Source organism: Balaenoptera physalus (assembly GCF_965194825.1).
Source record: "Balaenoptera physalus genome assembly, chromosome: 9".
Lineage (NCBI taxonomy): Eukaryota > Metazoa > Chordata > Mammalia > Artiodactyla > Balaenopteridae > Balaenoptera > Balaenoptera physalus.
In genome coordinates, this window is record NC_138888.1 from 64,380,872 (window position 1) to 64,402,386 (window position 21,515).

General features: G+C 32.3%; 1 pseudogene across 1 annotated transcript in view; it reads right to left on the bottom strand.

The window, feature by feature from the left end:
* LOC309667152 (small ribosomal subunit protein uS19 pseudogene) overlaps nt 1–13,537 on the bottom strand; it is a 30,863-nt pseudogene extending 17,326 nt beyond the window's left edge. The window contains exon 1 of the transcript in view: nt 1–13,537. This exon is cut by the window's left edge and continues 17,326 nt beyond it. The product of the transcript in view is annotated as a small ribosomal subunit protein uS19 pseudogene (transcript).
* Between the last annotated feature and the right edge of the window lie 7,978 nt (nt 13,538–21,515).

Genomic DNA, 21,515 nt, shown 5'->3' on the forward strand with positions numbered 1-21,515 from the left:
GCTGGACCTAGAGACTGTCATACAGAGTGAAGTAAGTCAGAAAGAGAAAAACAAATATCATATATTCACGCATATATGTGGAATCTAGAAAAATAGTACAGATGAACCAGTTTGCAAGGCAGAAATAAAGACACAGATGTAATTGGGGGTGTTTAAATCATTTCTTTTCCATGTGATTACTGATATGGTCAGATTTAAGTCTATTGTCTTGCTATTAGTTTTCTATCTCATATATTCTTTGCTCTCTTTTACCACTTTTTGTGCTTTCTTTTGAATTAAGTATTTTCTACAATTTTTACTCCCCCCTCCTTTATGACTTATTAGTTACAGATTTCGTTTTGTTATTTTAGTGGTCTTAGAGTTTAGAGTAGTTATGTTTAAATTATCACAGTCTACTTTCAATTGATATTATAACATTTCACATATAGAATAAGAATCACCCAGCCTTTATGTTATTATTTCCATATACTGTGCATTTATTATTATAAACCCACACTACATTGATGTTATTTTTAAAGAGACAATTATATTTTCAAAGAGATTTATATAATAGTAAAGCATTGCTTACATATTTGTCCATGTCATTACCATTTCTAATACTCTTTGTTCCTTTTTGTAGATTCATACCTTCATTTAGTATCACTTTTTTCTACCTGAAGGATTTACTTTAATATCTTTTGTACTGTGGGTTGCAGGAGATGAAATATTTTAGATTTCATATGTCTAAAAAAGTCCTAATTTGCCTTCATTTTTTAAAAATATTTCACACTTTGTATAGAATTCTGGGTTGACATTTTTTCAATAGTTTAAGTGTTGTTCCACTATATCCTTCTTTTGCATTTTGTTTCCCAATGGAAAAGCTGCTGTCAATCTTATCTGTATTCTTCTTCCTATAAATATCTTTTTCACCGGTGTCTTTAGGATATTTTCCTGCATTCCTGGTTTTGAGCAATTTGATTACGATGTTCCTTGGCACTGTTTCCTTTATGCTTCTTTTGCTTGAGGTTCCTTTTATTCTTGGACCTTTGCTTCATAGTTTTTATGAAATTTGAGTAATTTTCCAGCTTTGTTTTTTAAAAGTAGGCCATTTAAAGTCATACTACAGGTCAATGATGCTCTTTACATTTTTTAAGTTCTTTTCTCCTCTCTGTGTTTTGTTTTGGATTGTCCATTGCTATGATAAATTCAATTCAAATTTAGTAATATCTTCTTCTGTAATGTATAATCTGCCATTAATTCTATCTACTGTGTTTTTTTATCACAGCCAGTATAGATTTCATACTGGAATTTTGATTTGAGTATACCTTCCATTTCTGTAATTATCTTTTTGAACATAGCCCGCATATAGTTACAGCTCTTTCAGTATCTTTGACTGCTAATTCTAAAACCTGTGTCACTTATGAATCACTTTCTATTAACTTGCTTTTCCTGTCTTCATTTTCTTGCTTCTTTTCATGCCTGGTAATTTTTCATTGGAAACAAGATAATGTGAATCTTACCTTGTTTTATGCCTGATATTTTGTATTCCTGTGAATCCTCTTGAGCCTTATTCTAGAATGCAGTTAAGTAAACTTGGATATGGTTTGATGCTTTGAGTTCTTGCTTTTAATATCAGTTGGACAGCAGCATAGCAGTGCTTATTTTAGGGCTAATTTTTCTCTAAATTTTTTTCTATGTCTGGATTCTCCACTTAATGCCACATGACTTATGAGGTTTCCAGTCTGATGGGTGGAAACCAGCTCTATTCCTGACCCTGTATGAGTGCCAGCTAGGCACTTTTACTTATAAATCCTTGTGAGTGTGTCCTTTTGTTTGTCTTTGGGTAGTTCAACCAGCATGTCCTGATCAGTAATAATACTCTAAAATGATCCTCTGTAGATCTCCATATTTTTTTTTTTTCTCTGAATATCTTCCTCCTTTCCAGTAGTCTGCTCTACAAATTCTTTCTGCCTTGGTTTCTCCAAGTTCTCCGCTCTATATTCTTGGCCCAAGGAGTTGCCAGAGAACCCACTCCTTGCACTGTAGTCTGGAAACTCTTTCAAGTCTGTAACCTGGAGAATTATAGGGTTCACCTAAATATTTTCTTGCCTTTAGAGGTAATTTTCCTTCATCGCCTGAAGTCTAGTTTCTTGAAAACTATTGATTTAGGTGTATTTTCCAGAGTTTGGCTGGAACAGGAAAAATTACAAGGAGGGAAAAATTTGTTTCTTGCTATTCCATCTTGGTCAGAAGTGAAAGACCTTACTCATTTAATTCTTAATTTTCTTAATGTATTTCTTAGTTCTGGCAGTTTTACTTAATTCTCTTTTACACTCTTCTGAAATTCTCAACTCATCCCTAATTTATTCAACAAATTAATCATAATTATGTATACATTTGTATCCCATAACTTCAGTATAGATCTCCCATGGGTCTGTTTCCATTTTTTTTCCTCTTAGTTTCCAGTGACCCCATGTATTGTTCATAGCTGGGCTATGTTTTAATGAATGGTACATATTATACATGAAAAATTGAAGATATAATTGTAATGATATTATCTTCCTCCAGAGGCAGTTTAGCTTTGCTTCTAACAGACCATAGACTAGATCTCTTTAATACAATCAAAAGTTGAACTTGTATTAAGGTGGATGTCAATCCTTTATTACTAGGTGTAGCCCTTTGGAGCCTCAACTAGGCATCTTTTTAAACCAGGGTCCCTCCTCTAAGACATATGTTAAATTAAATTTTTTTTCACATCAACAAGGTAAATCTTCATAAACCTTGTGCAGCTTTTCAGCTATGTTTGAATCAGTACATGCTTTGAAAGAAAGAGCAACACCAATATTGAGCTCTCCTTTCCCGATTTCCCTTCTCTGTGGGATTAAGTTCTCACTGCCTTGGTAGCTTTTGGATGACTTCAAACAGATTTTTTTCTGTCAAGTTTTCAAGTGGTTTTCAGCTCAAAGGCTGATCTGAAACAAACTAGTCTACCGAAACTGGAAGTAGAAACTCCGCAATAATGTATTTTAAAATAACTGGAAAGGAGAAAATATAGATACTGACTTAATGCCTTCTTGGTTAAGATATTTTAAATGTAATAGGTATCTGTTAGCAAAGAGTTAAAATATGTAAGGAAATCATAAACAATTTTTCTCCATTTATTTATTAAAATATTCATTGAGTTCTTACTACTAACCAGAATAATGACATTACATTAAGCATTTAAAAACTATAAAGGCAAGTTTATACTTTTAAAAATGTCTTTTTATCCTCAGAATGGAGTTTGAAATAGGTAAAGCAAGAATTTTATAGATTTGAAATTTGTGACAATTGTTTTACAGAGTTACAGGATTCTTAATTATAAATAGAAGCAGTAAAGGAAATGTTCAACAAAATACAACTGATTTATTTCCTCAAATAATATACGATATAATTTTTTTAAATTTATTGAATGCTTACTTTTGCAAGTTACTCTGCTAAGCACTTGTGAGAGGGAACATTAATACAGTCTCCACCAATATTTATTATTAATCTGGAGAGAATCATTTTCACCCTTGTATGTATGTCACAGGAATATATTTTACCCTTGTTAATGAAAAATTCAATTGTAGAGAGACAGATGTGGTAGAGTCTTTTGATGCCATAAGCATGTAAAAAATGGTTCGTTATAATGTTTAATATGGAGAAATGGTGATAAAAACCTGGTCTCTCAATGACTTATCATCACCAACATAATGTATTCAAATTATGTTGTGTGTGCCTTTGCTTATCTGAACAAGTCCAACTGTTCATCACTCATCATTGGGCTACTTATTCTTCAACATGAAATGTTTGCTTATGCTTATTTCTCAGCATGGTAAAGTCTTTTCTACCTCATTTAAAATGGAAAACTCCTACACAAACTTCAAAGTTTAGTTATTACTACATATCTGAAGCATTCTATGGAAGCTTTATCTAGGCTTAAATTCTTACCTTCATAACAATACTTTTTGTGTATAGTCTGATCTTGTGTGTGTGTGTGTGTGTGCGTGTGTGTTTGTTTTGAGAGATGTATTGGAAAGTTTCATATGAAAAACTCAAATAACTCAAAGCTATTTCTTAAAAAGTGTGATGGGTAATTTTTAACAAGTTGACACAACCATGAGTCCATATATTAAGCCAAGTCCATAATTCATTCTGATTACAAATTTTAAAATTATGCACACTTGATAAATTTTTAACTTGGGCTTGATTCACTCTTATTTTAAAGCTTTTATATAAAGTAAGTCTTTATTAATATTTTACATCATAATCATTCAATTTGCACTATTCAGATTTGCATAAAATCCAAATATAGTGCACTATTGTTATGGCACTTGTTTTGTTATATTGTATCCATCTAACCGGTAGACTGTGTAATCCTCAAAGGTGGAAAGATATTTTTTCATCTAAATATCACCAAAGCTGGAAATTGCATAAGTGTTCAGTAATTGTTGAATGAGTTAAAAGACAAGAATAGGCAGACCCACTAACCAATATAATTGTTTGAAGTTGAACTATCTTCTCCATAAAAGGAAAAAAATAAAAGGAAGAAGGGAAAGAATGAAGCAAGGAGGAGGGAAGGAATGAAGGAAGGAAGGAAGGGAAGGAAAGGAAATGAAGGAAACTTATAATCCAGGAATGCATGGCAAAACAAAAAGTATGTGTGCTTGTATGCATGTGTGTGTGGTTTGTATGTTTGCCACTGTGTGGGTTTTCACACTGACAGACAGAAAATATTAATATTGGCTGATTATTGATCAAAGTCACTCAGTGATTTTTTAGTTCTATTTCCTTTTAATGTACTTTTGTATTTATTAATAAACAGTATGGTTTCATTCACCTCAAGCACTGTAAACTATCCCATTTTATTTTACATATTAAAACTGTTTTTAAAGAAGTTATGATGCAAACTCTACTACAGCTCGTCCATTTATTATTAACAATTCTGGATTTTAACAATTTACTTGAAAATGAAGATTATAGCAAAACAGTATACCTACTAGAATTATTCTATAATCTCCATTAAAAATACTTTAACAATTGAGGATGTAGAAATGGGTTTAGAAAGAATTATAAAAACAATGTATTTTCTTTAAGTTTCATTTTTACATTTATCTGCTAAAAGTAAAAAAATAAATTTTACTATTTTGACACTTTGCATAAATGTGACTACTTAGGTACCGTGCATGATTTCTTTCTTATATTTTGTTATCTATGTTATCAGATCAAATATATAAAACATTTTAAAATGCTGTAGGTGCTCATAATTGAATAAAATTATTATCTGAAATGGAGAACATGTTTATTAGTTAACCTGGGGCCACATTTCTGTAGAAAATCTCATAAAATAATAGGTAAAAATCATCCCAAGAAGAAGAATTAAATTTTTTTTCTTTCTGGATTAGCATTTGAAATAGCTACTTGAGATATGCATGTATGTATTTATTGATCTATGCACACACACATTTGTTTTCTGAAACTTACTTGTATGTACTTATTGAATACATATACCTGCTTCTTTTTTATTAGAATTGCTGATTAAATAATTTTGCTGGCAGAATCATAAACCTCGCAGGGCAACATTCTTACCCCTAAATTTTGTGACAGATACCAGGCCTATATACTAATAACAGCATTGTTGTTTTCTTGGAAAATCTAGGGAACTAAAGATGATAGTAAATTTCCCCATAAGTGACTCTGCCTTCCCATGGTATAAACTTGGGATGTTTTTCTTTCACTTGGGCGAAAAATTTATGTCAGCTTTAGGATGGGAGGGAAGATCTACATGGTAGATTTTTCTTTTTTCTAAGTGGCAAAATGCAAGTCTTCAAATTAAAATAAAGCACATATGTTGATATTAAAAAGGCTTTGTAATTAACCTCATGCTATGAGGAGAAATTTGCTTATGTAAATTAAAGGTACAGAGAAATTTATGGAATTAGAACTGGTCTTGGTTGGAAGTTGGCAAAAAGACACTTGACAGTGGAGTTTTGCCCAGAGTTTTGTTATAGGTTTTCCAGCTAATAGAAAAAGACAGAATGAAGACAAAAAGAAAAAAGGAAAAGGAATTTGATATTGGGACATTTATAATTCAGCTATTTTTAACCTTCTTTCTTTTCTTCTTTCCATGCTCTCTTACCCATGGACAAATGCCATATGCCATTAAAGCAACTGGCTTTTCAAACTGGACACTCTCCAAAACCCGTGTGTAAAGATGAAAAATAAATAAATACTGGCGCCAAGATATTACGCATCTTATCTTTGGAGAGTTGTTAATTCAGAGGTACCATATGCGATGGCTGTCTATGGTTAGCATGGTCATAATCATTATTAGGCATATTGAACCTCCAACACTAATTCCAGTGTCATGAATTCAGTTTAAAAGCAACTCTTCTGCAGTCAGGTTCTGGCAAAACTTCAAAGCTAACATTCAAAGTCGGAAAGCTTAAAACCGTGCAAGCTTATTTAGATTCCTTAAATGGTCTGGTTTATGAGATTTCTGGGCATTTGAAGCTTTGTAAGCCATTGCAGAGTGAAAAAAGTTAATCTGTGCAGCTACGTTTTCAATAACGTGACATTAGATTCATTTCAAAGGCTTTTCTTCTTGGGTACCAAACCACACTCAGGATTTCTCCAGGGTGTAGAATACAGGCTCTTCCTTATTTATTTATTTATTTTTAATGAAGAGATTGCTTCTCATGCTGAGGATTATATAGTCAGACTCTAAAGATATCTGTGTTTTTTGATATATCAAAAGAGCAAAAACGGGCTGTTGTCTAAAAAAAAAATAAACATATATATATATCTGAACTAAGAGGGAAACTGCATTTTTTAGGCAGGAAGCTCCTAAAAATATAGGTGAACTTTTCAATAAAACTGACATTTGTGACTGTAAGGGCTACATCAACATGACATTTGAAACACAGAATTCTGAATGCACATTCTCTCTGGCTCTCTGTCTTTGCTCTCTCATTTCAATATTTTTAGAAAGCATCTATTCTCTTAGTAAGATGTATGAAATGAATATTTTTATATTATTGACTAAGCTTCTTTCTATGTAATTCTTTCAAAACACATTTTTTAAATTATAGGCAACTTAAGAGTTAATAGCAAAAAACAAAATAGGACCCAGAGTAGCCAAGAAATGGTAAATAAATGTTTAAGAAAACAAAAATTTTATTTCTGTTTTGTTATTTTTATATAAGAAGAAATTTTCCCATTAACAAGTTTTATTAAAGTGTTTTACTCTATTTTTCTCCATAAGATAAGGAGAATTTCCCATCAAAATGTATAATTAATACTTACTCAAATCTGTATATTGACCTGATGTGCTCAAAGCTATAGTCCCTGCATTTGGGAATATTTTTTACTTGAAATATTGGCATTGGGAATTTCAAAAATGGTTATAAGTAGCCACATAGCCTGCCTGGATTGTTTTGTTTTGTTTTGTTTTTTCTTTGTCTTTTTAATGACAAACTATATCTCAACAACTTGATTACAAGTGTCTGGATCACAGCGATTTAATCTTAAAACATATTTTCATCTCTCTGGGTACCTTTCACAGTATTCTCCACAAAGTAGATTAGTTTAAGCCAGTTTTGGATGAACAGATATATGAAATAATGAATTATTGAATTTTGATAATTATTTGGAGTTTCACATTTTTGACTCCAAACCCAAATTGAAAATTAAGTTAATCATGCATTTATTTTAAAAATCAGATATTTTTTTCTGAAGTAAATTATGTTCTCTCTATATTATTATTTTTCTAGATTTTCAGTCATATCATTAAATCATATATACATATATATTCAACAGTTAAATTAGCCAAATTGAAAATAACATATCCAAAAAGTTCATTAACTAAGAAAATTTTTCAAATCCATTATGATATAGTATGTAGTCATTAAAACAGTAATCATTATTTTTAATGTCCTTTGTCACCTCATCTTCATCTCTGCCCCTTCCACCATCTCAAGAGAGAAACCAGAAGTTCATGTCCCATAATCCCTTTCCAGAACTGTTCCAGTTTAGATTCTGAAGGCAAAGAGGAGAGTCCTTGTTTTCTAAAGGCAGTTGTACACAAGAATCCTGTAGCTTTGGGCGTCCCACTTGAGGATCACCCACTTCAGTGCTGAGGCACCTAGGGTTTCTGGCAGCAATCAGGTGCCTCTAGAATGTTTCTTCAGAAACATTCTCTTTGATATTGAGATATGGTTGCAATCATTGGTGGCAATTTTTTTGCAATGTTTTCACTTCCATATTGACTGAGTATGGCCTTTCTAGTCTTCTCTCATTGAGCAGCACTTAAGCCTTTAATTTCCTATATTATATCTCTTTGTACTCCAGTTTCCTAGAGTGTCTCCTGTTTTCTTGACTGCACCTTGAATGTTTCATCTAGTTACCTCATACATTTATATCTATGGATATGGAAAGATGTTCACCATATATTATAAAGTGGAAAAATTAAGCAAGATATAAAATAGTATGCATAAAATGGTACTGTTGTCTTCTTCCCTTTATTTGTATTTTTAATTGTAAGCATTGACGATATCCAAAAATTTATGGATGTCATGGATTACATTGTTCACAGTGCTTTTTTATTCATTTTTTTCTGTTTTGAACAATTAACATGGAGTACATGTCCAATAAAAATAAAGAACGAACATTCAAATGTACTAATACATAGTTTAGTATAAATATATGTATGATTATTTTAATTTGTAGAAGTGAACTGGGAAATGTGCTAAAGTACAATATTCAACCTCCATTAGCCTGGGAGTAATAAATGCCCACTGAGGCAAATCCTTGTGGTACTGTCAATTTACTTTGTGCTTCCTGGACATAAATCCTTTCTCTGGCAGATGACTGATAGATTAAAAAATATATCATAATTCAAATGAGGTGATCCACAAACGCATGGATATTTTTAAAATGCTAATACAAAACAAATGTTACCCACAAATGACTGTCCTGAACTACAGATTTTCTTAGAAATACTCAAAATGTTTTGAGTTTTATTGTTGTTTTACCTTACAAAGTTGAAAACAAGTATCTTATGATTAATTTGTTGTAGAATATAAGCAAGATCATATATAAAGGCTTCTGTTTCTTTGGGCTTTTTCCTTGTTTATAAATTGTTAAAAATAAATTTTGTTTTTTCTATTAATTTACTTGGTAGATTAGATAATAATCTCATACTCTTTGGGTCCCTTTTTAAATATATAACACCCTAAACCAAGAATGTGTAAGGATTTATAAGGTTTAGACTGGTGCCAGATTAAAAACAAAAAAATCCTTCATTATATAGTTAAAAACTAAGTTAAACTTCTATTTTGATTATAATCTGATAGGTATCTCTGAAAATATTTGTAAAAGTTAATTTCTTACAGAATCAAATTAAATCAGGGTGCAAGTATAGTATATATCTTTTTTGGTAAAACATCATAAAATATCTTGACTAAATCATTTGCAATGAAAAAAGATATTTTACATTTAATGCCTACAATTTTTTTCCCCATTTTCAGGAAGTGTTTTCATAAGTCTTATTATATACCCACTTCACAGACTAATTTCACAAGTTTTCTCAAAATGCTGGGCAAACTTAGCAAAATGAAATGAGCACTATTTGTGTTCTAAAGCAAACGAATTCCCACTGTATTCTTGAAGAGTAAAAAAGGCTATTGTAAGTGAGGTGCTATTTGCAAATACCTAGGAGATAAGACAGGAAAGACAGACTCTTTGTTGTGACAGAAGGGACCTGACATTTTAGCACGAAAGTACTTTAAATATCAAAGGTGAGTGTAGGAGTTAGCTGAAAGCAACATAAATGTGTTTAATGCCAGAAACATAGTTGAAATACTTGGATAGTTCTTCCTGTTTAGGAGAAACAGAGCTGTAGTGGAAACCTGACATGGTCCATTAGTAGAAACAGATCTGGGAACTAAGTTAATTGTGTCTATGTTTGTATACATTGATATTTTGATGATACAACTGAATAAATGCTAAAATGAAAATTAATATAGAATTAAAATATAAGAACTAAAGTTAGTTAAATCAGTAAAAATAAATTATGAATATAACCTCAAATAGGTATGACTTGCCCATTGAAAAGAAAAATAATCTTTAGGTGTCAAGTATCATCATTTTAACCAACTTTATTGTAATAATACAATGTACTTAAAACATAGATATTAAAACAACTCAAAGATAATCATGCCAACATATTTTAAGAAAGCTGTTATTGGTTTAAATGAAATAGTAAGTAGATTTATTTAATAATGTCATTGGAACTGCCTACTAATGATTTAGCACTATTCTCTGACACACCATACATTCCATACTCTCATCCTGATGCCTTCACCATGCACCAGTAAATTCATAGGTGTGGGCAGCATCAAATGAATGCTCTATTAGGTTAACATCACTAAAGCTAAGTGATTTTATTTTACATAGTGAAAACTAGAACACTGCTCACACAACTGCTGACATGTAAACAGTTTACATAAGTTACTAACTTGAAATGTCTATTCAGATAAGCAAGGGCAGATCTCCATGTTTCAACTGTTTGACACAATGATGGATTATTTATTTACTGAACAGCACTGGTGGCCAGAAAATCTGATTTCCATGCATGAAATCCATGAAACCTCAGCCACTGAACAGTTTCTTTTACATGTGGCAAAGGTCATCTATCAAGGGATTTTCTCAGGTTTTGTGTGATTGGTCATGCCTCATTTCCTTCAAGAAAATATGATTTCCCTAAAGTCTGTGCATTTTAAAAGACTCACAAAAGGCCCAGAAAGTTATTTCCTCTCTGTTTGTGATAAGCACAGAATATAGAGGCTAACCTACGGGGAACGACAAGCAACTGTTTGTAGCTAGAGACCATATTTAATCCTATCATTAGGAAAGCTTTAGCACTCACCAGGTATAAAAGGGCTGCAAAATTAGACACTTAACCTTGTCATTTAACCTTGCAGAGTTTAATCTGCATTCAAAGTTTAATAAAAATATCACATAGATCTATCCTTATATATTAAAAAGGATTTGTTTCAGATAATATATTTCAAATTTAGAGTCATTTGGTGAAGGACTGTGTGAAGATTTGGCTACTTTTAAAAAAAGTCACCATTTCCAATTTTTGACCTGAAAAATCAATGAGAAAGAACAGTAAGAAGTTATATTTCTATGAAAAGTTTTAAGAACAATAAATATGAAACATAGTGAAAATCAAGAGCAATTTAAAGAGCACTGTTTGCCTGAAAAGAGATTATGACATGTAATTCTTGGAGATTAAAGAGAAAAAACCCTAGTATCCTAACTTAACTATGTTTATGAAATATTCTTTGAGTCACAGTTAAGAAATATCTTAGAGTATCCATCAAATCATACCATACCTAGATTTCTTTTCTATTTTTATCTCTCTTATGTAGTAAAACATTCATTTGTCTGCTGGAGACTATTCAAAGTTAGATTTGGAGAACAATGAATAGGAGGTTGGGAAAATCATACCATGCATATATAGCATGCTTTAGCTTTCTCATGAGAAGCCTGTGTGTGTGTGTGTGTGTGTGTGGTATGTATGCATGCATGTCTACTATTTAATTATGTTTAACTTGTACTGAGATCTTCTTAGGAGTAAAGAGTGTAACCATCAGGGACAACCATCACAGTTAAAGTGGTATTTAGAGAAAATGGTACCAAAAATAACATTTCCTGAGGGAGTTGCAAAAGAAAGGTAGAGACTTTCACAAGCAGATAAAAGCAGTATTTTAAACACTGACATTTGGATATGGACAAAATGGGTTAATATTTCTTCTTGCTTTTTCTTTACAACCAATATATGTAGGATTTGGGAGAAATAACCCCTAATTTGTTATTTTAGTTATGGATCTTCCTTGATCATGAGCAACTTTGATATACCAAAGTTATTAAATAATATAAATGAAATATATTTACACACACATACACTTATATACATATACTATCTTTGGTTAAGTTAGTATATATGTATATTTATGTGTGTGTGTGTGTATTTGTGTGTATGTGCACACATCATTGAGACAAGTATCAACTCAACTTCAATAGAAACACAATTTCTCAATGACTAATTTTGAGTAATTGACCTGTGTTGAAAGAATAATAACTATTCAACTGACTCAACATTAGACACGTATTTCCTAACTTGGTCATACTATTAAAATCAATGATAAGAATATTAGGAATTATAATTTTTGCCAATAATTTTTGTATAATTAATTGTATAAAATATTTCTGACACCTTTTCTAAATATTTAAGAAAGGTAATTTCTGAGTCTTTTTACAGTACCTTCAGTTTTAATACTGAACTTCTGTCAAAGTGTATTAGTTTCAAAGAGAAGGGAATATTGGAGAATTTGCTACAAATAGGATATTTCTTTAAACTATTTTAATATTATAGTCTTTTCAACTATAGATTCTTAATGTTTCTTGAATTAGATTAATTTTGACAGCAAATTATTTTTCTACCCAATGCCATGAGTATTTTAAATTATAAACAAGTGTTTTATACCATTACCAGTATGAAGTAAAATGTGTTTTACATAGCTATGGGTGATATTCCTCAACTATTAAATATATCTTTCTTTTGAAATTATAGAGGGATATGTACACATGGATTTTCTACTTCATATTTATGTGGTATGCTTGAGACATGTATTTTCTTATAATAAATCACATTAATGTTTAAGCTCTATAGATTTTTAAATAGATATTTTGACATTTAAATGGCATGATTTCATGAGTAGTACTTTAAGGATTACAGAGATGTTCATGTAAAGAACTAGTTGGCATTTATTTTCTGATAGGATTCTTACTAAAAGTAAACTGACATTCCTTTTGGTGCTTTATTTACTTGATATATTATGTACAAAAGAATATTCCTTATGCAACCAGTCCTTTCTTATGAATTTTAAAAATAACAAATAATCATTACTTGTTATAAATTTCTGACAGTTTAAGGGTTAAAAAAATCGGTTCCTTTAAAGCTAATATCCAAATTACTGTTTAAAAGAAACCTGTTTCATTACTACTCAGTACCACAGAATTGCTTTTTTATTGTTTGAAATAGGCTGACTATATTTAATATATTTTACTGATTTATTTTTTAAATTCTGTAATCCATATATTCATGTGAAATAAAATGTAATTTCTTATGGCAAAGTAATGTCAGTTGCTAGACTTGACAATTAAGTGTACACAAATGAGAGCAGTGCTTAGGAATTTCCTGAGTATTTAAGAACAAAACTAGCCATCTTCCCCTTTGTTATTAATAAGTATCAAGAGGTCCACAAATGGGGCTGCTCACATGGACTGCAATGTGAAGACCTGACAGTGTGTCTAATGGCTGTACACTGCAGCTCCTGGTGCCTTATGCTCCATGTTCTCTAAATGCCTGAAGTGATGGTGAGTCAGTGGATTACAGAGACACTAAACGCCAGGAGAACATTTGCTGCTTTGATGCTACAAATTTCAAATGAAGATGCAGTAAAAAAAGTGGCTGGGGCTTCCCTGGTGGCGCAGTGGTTGAGAGTCTGCCTGCCAATGCAGGGGACACGGCTTCGAGCCCTGATCTGGGAAGATCCCACATGCCATGGAGCAACCAGGCCCGTGAGCCACAACTACTGAGCCTGCGCGTCTGGAGCCAGTGCTCCGCAACAAGAGAGGCCGCGACAGTGAGAGGCCCGCGCACAGCGATGAAGAGTAGCCCCTGCTCGCCACAACTAGAGAAAGCCCTCGCACAGAAACGAAGACCCAACACAGCCAAATAAATAAATAAATAAATAAATAAATAAAAATTTATTAAAAAAAAAAAAAAAAAAAGTGGCTGATGCATTTCCTAGGACAAAATAGAGAAAAGAAGTAATAAGAATTCCAAAATACCCTAGTATTCAAAAATTTTCCTCTGATGCAAATACGAAGTCCAGCTCCCAAGAGACTAGTGAAATTCAGCTTTCATAATAATTTCTGCCTTATTGAAAAAAAAAACAGAGGTCCCTTGAGAAAAGAAATGCAAAGTTGCTATTAAATAAATGTAAAATATGCTAATATAGTGGTTGGAAAGTCAAGTGCATATGAAGCCTGACACTAGGGATTGCTTTGGTTCTAATGTTACAGTTTGTGACAAAGATCAGAATTATTTGACACAGTAATTAGTTCCCCTTTTTGTTCAAGTTCAACAAAACAGTCTGTTCCATTACCCAGCACTCACCCCCACCTTCATTTTTCTTTCTTTTCCTCATCTCTTTATTGAGTGTATTTTTCATTCTCATGAGTTCAGTGACAACTAGAACCCTTTTGTTAAACTGCATGTTTTATTTTTAGATTTATTTTATCTTTCCTTAATTTAAGTAATAATATGATGACTTTTTCTTTCCTTCTTTTTATTTATTTAATTTTTTGTCATGAGAGCAATGGATCAAAATTTGGGGTTTCAATGAATAAACCTAAAAATGCAGCATTCAAAGACATAGTAATAGTGCATGCCTATTAGATTATCAGATATTTCTGTGTTACCCTGAGATAATATAATGTTCATATTTAAGCATAATAAATTCTACATGCTGTAACGATTAATATGCAAAATAATGGAAATCATGCTACTTCATATTATTCAAATCCAATATTAAGTGCTTGAAACATTTAAAATAATATAAATGAATAAACGAAGAAATTGGTTTTGGTAAAAAGGCTTGGATAATAGTCACCTGCTTATTAATTTGGAGGACAAATTATAGGTGACTATGGATGAATAAAATGACTGCTTATTTCATAATGTAGAGGACATTTGGTATTTTAAACTTGGAATCTTAAGTAGGTTACTACACTAAGCAGCAGTTCTGGCTGTACGAGTTTCTATTTTAAGGAGCAAAGAAACATGAAGCTGCATTCTGAGAACTGGGAATAAACTCAGTGAAAATATTTTTAGATTTCAAGATACCAAGTGATGGTCACACAACCCTGACATCCCATAAAGTCCTGCAGGGTCACAGATTAATCACTTACCTCAATCTCTCACAAGAACTCTAAGTCATTCTCAAAATCTCTTGAGATTTAACTCCTTTGGCTTTGGTGAATATTCAACCACTACCCCACTTCTTCTGTCAGTTTCTTCCTAATAGATTTTCTTCACTCCAGTCAAGTTAAACCCATTATTTTTTCTCACTAGAAATACCTTTGCTCTTATGCTTCTTTTAAAACATATACAGTGTTTTCAGGTTTCTTGCAAGTCTTTTTTTCTTCCAATGCAGAAGTTAGGCTCTAAGAGAACAGAAGTATTGTCAACACTCCTCACCACTGAACCCCCAAGACCACAATAGTGCTTGGGACATTTAGATGGTTAATAAGTGTTGTTTAATTGATAACAATATATGAAAGATTATAATCAATCAACAAAAAATCATAATGATAGCCTTGGTAATACAACAATTTAGTGAGTATATACTGCATGCTAGGTTTCTCATTTATTCTTTAATACTCGTAATGACTCTCAGAGATGGAAAACACTATCCTTTTTTCACATGTGAAACTAAAGCCCTAAGATTATTTTGACAATAATGTTTGAAAGTATCATTTACATGGTCACCTAGAATCTCTCCTCTTATACTCTTGATTAAGAGTATCTAATGATGATGTTCTGCATACGCTACTGCCACGTCACATCATGGATTGTTAGTGCTCTCTTTACTACTGGAAATAGAGTCATAGTGCTTTTAACTCTATTCAGATTAAAGAACCAATCCCAGAAGCATCAGAACCAGTTCAGAAAATTGATCCTTAAGATAGTAGTTGTCTAGAATAACTCTTGGCACCAAAATCTATATTAGGGTTCTTTAAGGGAACAGAGCAATCCCATATATATAATCTATTATATATCTATGTTATCGATCTCTCTCTCTCTCTAGAGACAGAGTTTAGTTGGGAATTTGCTCACACTATTGTGGAGGTTAGCAAATCCAACTTCTGTAGAGTAAGCTGGCAGGCTGGAGACCAAGTGGAGAGTTCAGGTTTCATCTTGACACCTTGACTCCCAAGGCAATCTGGAGGCAGAATTTCCTCTTCCTCCAAGGATCTCTGTCTTTTTCTTCTTAAGACCTTTAACTGATTGGATGAGGCCCACCACATTATGGAGTGTAATCTGCTTTTCTCAAAATCTATTAATCTAAATGTCAAATGTTAATCTTATCTAATAAATACCTTTACAGTGACATTTAGCCTGGTGTTTGACCAAATATCTGAGTACTGTGGCCTAAGGTGACACATAAGATTAACTGTCACTAGGCAGAAAAACTCAGTTGCTCTGGACCTCCAGAAAAACATAGAATGCTTTCAGAATTAACTGCCTGAAGGAATGGGAGGCTGGGGCATTTACTCACTGGCCACTCCCCCCCCCACACACACACATATTGGTTGAAGTTTACCCTTAAGGGCACTAGACCCCTTATTCTTCCTGGCTAGAACTAAATGAGTTTCTATGGCTTTGGAGATGCTCCTGGATAAATTTAAAAAGACTCAGTTGATTCTGAGCTTGCAGGTAACTGACCTGCAAGGAGCTGAGCTGAAATTGGCATGCATCTTTGAGAGTTTCCAAATCCATATCTCTAGCCCTGCCAACTCTACTTCTGCATCTATAATCTTAATAGTCTAATAATCATCTCAGACATAACATACCATGATTAGCAACACTTTTTTTTATCTTTCCCACCTGCTGGTCTTCCAGTATTTTTCTTATTAGTGAGTAGTACCAATGCTTATCACTTTGCACAGCCTGTACAAAGGAAATCATCCTAATTCTATTCTTTGCTTGTACCAATGTGTTCTCTTGGCTTTACCTTCAATATGTATCCTGAACCTGGGTGTTTTTCCCCACTTCCACTGCTGTCATTCTACTCCAAGTCTTGTCAGTTCTTGCTAACAAACCAAAATAGGCTGCAGAGTGAGCATTTAAAAATGTAAATCATATCTTATCATTCTTATGTTCAAAAGAAGCCAATGTCTTTTCCATCACAATCATTATAAAACCCAAACTCTACATAATTTGGCTCTTCCCTATCCTAGAACTCCCTCTTCTACCTCTTACCATTCCCTCATTTGTACTCCAATCATATTTCATTCTAGTGACTGCTTAAATGTGATTTTCTCAAGCAAGCATCCCCGAGAGCCTCTTATATAAAATTGTCCATCCTTTTTTGCCTCTTATCACATTCTGTGCCTTAGTTTGTTTCACTGGTTTCATAGATTTATCAGCACCTGGCATTATATTATACATTTATTTATGTTTATTTTCTCTCCCTTGTTAAAATATAAGCTTCATGAGGGCAAATTTTTGTCTTGCTTATGTCTTTATTTTCTATGCCTAAAAAATGAGACCGACACACAATTGCACTAAATTAATAGTTGCTGAGTGAAAGAATTGTTATTGAATTTAGATATGTGCAATAGTGGCTAAGAGGAAAATTTAAATATTGCAGCCTATTTATGTATGACATATATGTAATACAAAGGGATTCATTTAAAAAAACATCCTGGATACTTTTGCGAAAAATGTAAGCAAAGTAATTGGAGTATGTACTTATCTTAATAGGCAACTTACAAAGAAATACACACGATGTTAAATTTACTAATAATGTTATTCTTAATTTATGTTATTCTTTTAACTACTCAGATTTTTCACCTCAACAATTACATAAGGATAAGAGCTACAATACTATACAAACATGTAATATGTATTTTTGTTTGTGTCTGTTTTGTAATTTAAAAAATACAAGATCTCCTGGCATATATATTTTTTCTCATTTTAAGTTTAAAAAATGTATACAATTCCCCTATTGTTTTAACAGTTTTTTCCTTAGGAGAATTACTCTTCATTCTCCATTTGACTTATTTGTATCCAAGGGTTTGGCATCTTAGACTCTATGAAATTTTGCCTCAATAAGTATGTGCTTAATACGTCTACTTAAATGACAACAGCTAACACTGAAATTTGAGGCAGATTGTGTGCTAGACTTACTATTTTAAAGCATCCTGAAAATATACTGAGAATAAAACAAACTAAAAACAGAAAGCATTTCTCTGGCCTCAACAATATTAAATTACTATTTGAATCCATGGCTTATTATTGGACACTCTCAAAGGGAAAATAATAACATTTTGAATGTTTACTTGCAGTGCAAAAGAAAAAAAATGGATGGCCTTATATTTAACCTTGACATTAAGGTATTGAGTCATTATTGTTATGTTGATAATTGGTTCATGGTTTTTACTTAATATTTGTTGAATGAATGAATGAATAAATGAGTTGGGAAGAAAAGATCTTCTGCCTATGAGCAATCTGAATATCATCCCTGACCCAATTTGACTTTCGGTAAAGTAACTTGAGGAGCTAGACAAGTATTCTAAAAATTGTTTCAGTTGGCAAGTTTCAGACCTTCCCTTAAAAACTTTATAAAATCATCAAAAGCCATTATGATGTTGACTTAATGGTCCATTTTTTTTTCTCTATTCTTTACACAAAGTCTTCTCTTTATTTTTTTTCTTTATTTTTAATTATATAGATTTAGACAGTTTTGTATGAATTTCTCTTCTACATCCAGTACATGGTAATATCTTCTCATTAAAATTTTTGAAAAGATAATTTTTTTCAAAAAGTCAGTTTTTCTTTCATATTGTTTTTGTTTCTTCCTCACTGTCCTCTAATTCATCAACATTTTTCTTACACTTAGGTATCTGAATAAGATATCAATGAGATCAGATGTTGCAAAGAATCATGTTTTCAAGTGCCATGTCTCATTTCTGACACATACCAAGTCTGATTTCTGTTATCAATCCAGTTCTTTTAGCCTAACTTGGTTTCAGGTTCCATTTGACCATTAAGTGTTTCAATATTATGTTCTGTTATTTTCCTCCAGGAACAATCATTTTCTCAAATTGAATTTCTTTCTACTTTTTTCAGACCAGGGAGTGAAACTGATAGTTTTGAACACCCTTAGATGCTATCTTTGGCTTCACAGTGTAGCATCATCACCATCCTACATCTGCACAACACCATCCTGCACAAATCTGCCACTCCATATGTTGCATCGTGCAAGGAGATTACAATGGGCTTGAATTTGGATTTCAGTCAGAGATTCCCTGGAGACATTCCACAGGAAAAAATATTGCTCAAGCCAACATTTAAATCCTTGCCTAGAGCTACCCCCTCCTCCAAAGAGAAATATAATGAGAATGAAAGCACAGACCCACAAATCCAATTGCCACATTTTTTTCTTCTTTTGAGGAGTTTGTCCTGTCCTCCTTGTTGTGATTCCTTTCTGTTGGTACTGTCATTTGCCAGATGGGCTTTATTTTTAAATTTAAATACTTTATTTTGTGGCAATGTTACCCATTTCATCATATTCAATGCCAGCTCTTATTCCTTCAAAATCAAATGCTTGGCACATCCTTAAATTGTTTAAGGATCAGGCACTGGGAACTTAACATAGAGAAAGGGGAAAAACTATACATTTCTATCACTCTAATATTGAGAGTAACAAGCATAGAATGAGTTTTAAAGGGAATCTTTGAACATAGCTACGAGTTTCTTTCAGTGACAACCAGTGGATAAATACTGCTCACAACATGCCAACAAATAGTAAAATCTAGGAGAATGTGAGCAGAGAACAAAGATACCTCAAAAAACAAAACTGATCTATTCCAGTGCCCATACTTCTTCCTTACCAATATACACACAAGGGGCAGAAACTCGGGAGGGGGTGAGATCATTGCAATTTAGAAAGTCATTTACTAATGGCCAAAAAAGTGTTTAACTTGAAAATATAAGCAAAAAATCTATTGTGTTGAAATACTTTTTTCTTTTTTGAGTATATTTATATATTAATATTTATTAAAAATGAGTAGAATTTATTGCTTGGTGTATATATTTTTTCAACAATGTTCTTTAAATTGTTTGGCAGACCAGTTAAAGACTAAAACTATGTATAAAGGTACCTTCTGATAAACATGACCAGTTCCTTTATGTGTGCAAATTACTACCTGAGTCTTGACTAGAATCCATGTGTGAGCAAACCGGCTTCTCATTATATGCTTCTAGCACTGAAAATCATTTCTTTTTCCAATCTATTCAGACCAGTGGTCAGTAATATAAAGCACACCTCAATTCTGTCTCTCATCTTTATTTAAAGTACAGTCATCTGGCAATTTCAACATTTCAGAACATATTTCGTAAGGAAAAGAGAATCATTGGCCTCTATGCAATAACAAGATCACTGTAAATCCATACACTAATGTGTGTATACTCCTTAGCAATTACTTTCACTTTAGCCTTCACTTACTCCTCTCCAAAACTCCCTCTGCCTAGAGATACATTTTTTCCTTTCAGAACTCAACTTAAATGTTTCTCTGACTCACAGAGGCAAAATTATTTGCTCCCTCCTCTGCTTTGCCATTTCATTTCTATTATACCTCTTCTCTTCCTTATGTATTTCTCTTTAATTATGCTAAAGTATAAGAATTAATGAGCAGAGGCAAAATGGATTTATCTTTATATTTGCCAACAAAATTATTTACTTCATGGTAAAAACTCAATAATAACTAGTTAGTGCAAAAAAAATGAATTTAAAAATGTCACTGAGTTTTCACTATGAGATCATTGACCCCCCCCCCCTTTCAGTTGTACTATAAGGATTTTACAAACAGACCAGAGATAATATAAGTGAAACATTAGAGAAGACACAGGGACTGGAGAATTATAAATCAAAGACACAATGATTATGATGATGATAATAATAAATAGGCAATAATCATGAATGTGAGACAGAAGAATTACAAAAAAAAACTGAATAAAAAATAAGTTATAGGTTATTATGATAGACTACGATCACTGAAGTTAAAAATTACTATCCAGAATCATCAAGAATATTAATATAGAAAAGAGAGCAGCAAAGGAAAAAAAGATAGACATTAAACCAGTTGATTTTATCACTGCTGTATATAACAGTAGGGTGAAGCACTGAAAAAGTCATCATTCCTTAAACACTTGTGTTGGAATTTTTGAGTGAGAAATCTGACATAATAAATGTGATATTAGAAAACTAAATTTGTCTTTAAAATGTATAAATCATTTGGAAGAAAGCATTGTATTTTTGCCAAAGACTAGTTCTCTAAGTAGGTAGGTCTTTTTAAATTTTTTTAAATGAAATGACAAAATAGTAAAAGAAATATTGTCCCTGGAATTATGGTGCACTGACTAAAGAATAGTTAATGTCCTCATTTAAGTGTTTCCATGATACTTTGTTGTGCTGCTCTGTCCATCTTTGTAGGCACCAGCTCAGGGGGCTCTTTAGATAATATTCAAAGAATGAGAAACAGAAGTCTGATGGATATGTTGACTAATGGTGCATCTTGAAACAACCTGCTGACCACTGAGGAGTTTGTTAAGAATGAAAAAGCAGACTGCTACTATAAACCCAGAAAGCCTT